The sequence below is a fragment of the Tupaia chinensis genome, unplaced genomic scaffold, assembly GCF_000334495.1.
Source record: "Tupaia chinensis unplaced genomic scaffold, TupChi_1.0 Scaffold000288_2, whole genome shotgun sequence".
NCBI lineage: Eukaryota > Metazoa > Chordata > Mammalia > Scandentia > Tupaiidae > Tupaia > Tupaia belangeri.
Window position 1 is genome coordinate 3175356 of NW_006159773.1, and position 4539 is coordinate 3179894.

The following is a 4539-nucleotide window of genomic DNA, read 5'->3' on the forward strand; positions in this document are numbered from 1 at the left end:
CGCAGAGCCCGGCAAGCCACCTCGCCCCCCCGCCACGCTCCTGCCTCGGGCCCAGTCTGAGTCCTGACCCCTTCCAGGCCGGCGCCCAGCTGAGGCGGGAGCGCTGCCCTTTGGCGGAGCGTGGCTTTTACTTTTCTGTGAGGAAATACCACACCGAGGCGCTAATCTTTTATTCTACCACAAGGTAACTGTTTCTTGTCCTAAGTACTCAAAGCAGTAGGCCCCTCCTCGGTACCCCGAGTACGGAGGCGCTCGAGGTGAACCGCGGCGGCACAGCGCGAACGCTCGCCTGTCGGTGGCACTTCGGGAGGTCCCCCGCCTGGGGACGGGCTCCCCCGGGCCACCGCGTTTTCCTTTCATTCTTGGACGTCACATTCTTTCCTGCGCTTGCACCTGTGGAACCACAGGCAGCAGGGCTTGCGGCGCTGAGGGGAGGAACCCGATCCAAGGTTCCTTTAGAAGCGGACTCTGGGGACCAGGAGGCCGGTTCGGAGTCTCCCCGGAAGCGCTCGGCCCGGCGCCCTTTGAACTGCGTGGCTCCCGCGGGTTCTGGACTGATCGCCTCTAGGCGGGCCCAGGTGGTCGCTCAGTATTTGGTAACACCTTCCTCGAAACAATGCCTGCGGTTCGGAGAGCAGGACCTTCTCTTACCTTCTTTGGGGTCAAAACGGAATTCCAAATTTAAAATGTCACAGAAGAAACTGCCTTTGTGTATGCGGACACGAATCTCATCCTTTCCAATAGATCTGTAAATCGGAACTACTAGGCTGTTGGTAGCAATTGTGGCACTTGTTATCTTTGGATGTAGTGGCCCACACATTCTATATAGAAAGGGTCTTCGAAAAATCATGGATGATGTGTATTATGAAAGCTACACGTGGATTTAAAATATTTTTTGCACCAAAATATAGTTCTATTTTAATAAAGTTTTCCCAGGAACATTTTGAAGTACCCATATATTAGCGAGTAAGAGTGATCTCCAGGCTCTCATCTCGATCCATCTAGTAACTGTAATTAGATGTACACCTTAGAAAGCAGCACATCAAAATCATATCGATTCAAAAGGATTTATATTGATGAATGAGAAAGCACATCTTTATTTTCCAAAAAAATGTAATGAGGAATAAAGCAGCTAGGTCCTTGAATTCACTTGTGGAAAACAGTATTTCATATTGTGTAAGGAAGCAAATCAAATGAGAACTTAAAGGATTTTCTTATACAATGAGATTCTGTAAAGCTACAAACCCGACAAAAGATGTTGCTTAGACCTATAAAGTTAAAAAATCAAGTGTTTCAGATTGCTTGAGGCAGTATTTAGCCATTTTCCACAAACAAATTTTCTTTTATTTTGGGTTATGGGGAAGGCGAGGTTCATGTACATGTTTTTGTGAGCAAGCTATCAGATTCCTTTGAAGAGAGATTCCTGTGTTTATATATAGAAAAAGCAATAAAAATAGTTTAAAAATGAAAGATAGCAAAGAATCTAATACACAATAACAATAGTATAAGCTAATAATTAGTTACCAAACTAAATCTCAACATTTAAAGGAGGCGGAAACAAAGATTTTCCCCAGCCTGGGGAAGGGAAGAATGTGAAAATCTATGAATAGAGAGAGGTATGAAATATGAAAACCAGAGGGGAGGTCAGCCAGGACTAGGGTAAGTGAGGTGCCTGGGCTCCTTGAATTCTGCACCCCTGGCACAGCCATGCCTCACCCTAGCTCAGACTGTTATGCTAGTCCCCTGTACTATGGGGTAGGGAGAAGGACTCCAAAGGTTCTTTAGTATTAGCAGAGATTGTTGCAGGGTGGGAAAGAGAAGACTGACAGAACAAGACAAACTACTGTAGGTTTCCCCTTGTCCTATCTGCTGCCACTCTAAAACAGCATCTCTGAAGCGTTTGATGATTCTGGAGTAGCACTAATTCCTGAAAACAATCAGGTTTTTTTTTTGTTTTTTGTTTTTTTTGAGAGGTTTTTGCTATAGGGCGCATACTCGCCAGAGAGACAGAGAGACAGAAAGCTAGAAATCACTTCCCAGGGGGGATGACCACACCTCAATCCCTTCTCATCCATTCTCCTTTAAGGATCTTGGGCACGCACCCACAACGCGCGCGCCCGGCGTGAGTCTACGTCACCCGGTCCAGGACTCAAACTGCAGTTGACTACATGGAAGTTCAGTGACATAGCCATTACGCTAACTGCCGGTCCCCCAAAAATCAGTATTTCAATTTCAATTCAAAATATGAAAATCCTGGGGCTGCCAGGCCTGGTGGTTAAGGGTACTGGACTCCCAAATGGCTGACTGCGTGTGGTTCAAGTCCTGGACTTGGTGACTTGCTTTCTCACTTCCCTCCCTCTCTCTCACTCTGGCCCTCTCTGGTCAAATTAATAAATGGATAAATAAAGTTAAATAAAATAATTCTTTAAAAATATGAAAATCTGAAAACTTTCAACATAAATAGTTAAGAGCTGTCGTTTATCTAGCACTTTATATGTACTCAGTGCTCTACAGGCAGTTTCTCATTTAGTCTTTACAAAAACTCTTAACAGGATTTTACATTTCACAGTTGAGAAAGTAAAAGTCAAAGAGATTTGATAAATTCTCTAAGAGCACATAGTTTGTAATGGCTGTGACAGGATTCAAGCCAAGCAGATTGACCCTAACACTTGTACTCTTCACATATCATTTTATTTAATATTTGCATCTTATAATTTGCAAAACATTTTTCTGTTTCTATTATCTCAATAAAGGTCATACTTTGAATAATTTGACTGTTAACAATCCAGGTACTATTTTTATAGTATATCATTCTTTGGAGTTCTTAATTACTTAGTCTTCAAAAAAGTATCTGGCTTTAGAGTATTCTAGATTTTATTTCACTGTGTGTGATGTAGGTCTTCAAATTACACTTATCGGGACCAGCAGATGGCATAATGATTATGTCACTGGACTCCCACATAGTTGACTGCGGTTTGAATTCCAAACTCAATGACTTGAAACGCACAGTGGACGCATGTGCATACATGCCCAAAATCTCAAGAGAAGAATGGAAACGAAGGGATTGTGGTGTGACCATCTCCCATAGGGGTGGTTTCTCTCTTTCTGTCTGTCTGTCTCTCTCTGGTGAGCTCATGAACCCTGTAGCAAAAATCTCTCTCTCTCTAAAAAAAAATTGCACTTGTCTTTTGTTCTAACCATGTCAAATAATTTGCAATATTAACTTAAGATTTTCCTTGTAATGCAAAATAATCACATATAGTGAAGAAAATAGTTTTGTTTCATATATAAAATATATTTTAATATAAAATATAAGTTCTATATGTCTATAAAACAATGGTTAATTGGTGCTCTTTTTTGTTGTTTTAAACTTTCAATCATTTCTCTCATTATTTAAATTAAATTATGTTAAATTTACCTTTTGAGTGTAGAGTTCAGCAAATTTTTACAAACATTTTTAGTCTTATACTCACCACTACAATAAAGATAAAGAACATTTCCTTCACTCCCATTTATTCCTATATGCTGACCCTTTGTAGTCAACCCTTCCGCATTCCTAGTCCCTGGCAACCACTGTTGTGTTTTCTGTCTTAGTTGTATGCAGCCTTTTGAGTCTGGCTTCTTTTGCTTAGCATGATACCTTTGACATCCATCCATGCTATTGAGTACATCACTAGTTTACTCCATTTTATAGCTAAATATTATTCTGCTGTGTAGACATACCACGGTTTATCTGTTCTCTGAGATACCTTTGGGTTGTTTACAGTTTTTGGTGATTATGAATAAACTATTGTAAACATTCAGGTACAGGTTTTTGTCAAGTACAGGTTTTCATTTCACTTGGGAAATGGGGTGGGACAGCTAGATTTGATAACTGTATATTTAATTTTATAAGAATATATAGGCCCAGGCATTGGTGCCTAGGTGGTTCCTATTCCTTGGGAGGCTGAAATCTCATGGGAGGCACAAGTTCAGGTCCTGGGCTCCACCTGAACTTGCTGGATCTATTTGTGTATGCTTGTAAACACAGCTAATTGGGAGTCTGGGGCAGGAGGAGTGTGACACAGCCACATATTTTTTGGAATACCTATCTCAGGTCAGTTCCATGGCCTGGGGGTAAAGGCAGCTGGATCGCATGTGGCCAACTCTGAGGTTTGAGTCCCAGACATGGTGGCTTGAGAACCAAGTCTGCTCCATGTGCATGAGTGCTCCAAATCCTGACAGAATGGAGAAATGGGGAAGGGATTGTTGCGTGACTGTTCCCTAAGGGGGTGCTTTATTCAACTCTCTCTGTCTTTCTCTGGTAAGCACATTCACACTCTGACAAAATGTTTAAAATATATATCTCTGTCTCTTTTTCTTTCCCTCTTTCACTTCCTGCTTACTAATATATTATATATATATATATCACGCACATACACACATACACACACACACACACACATATATATATATATATATAATATATATATATATATATACACACATACACACACACATACACACACACACACACACACACACACACACACACACATC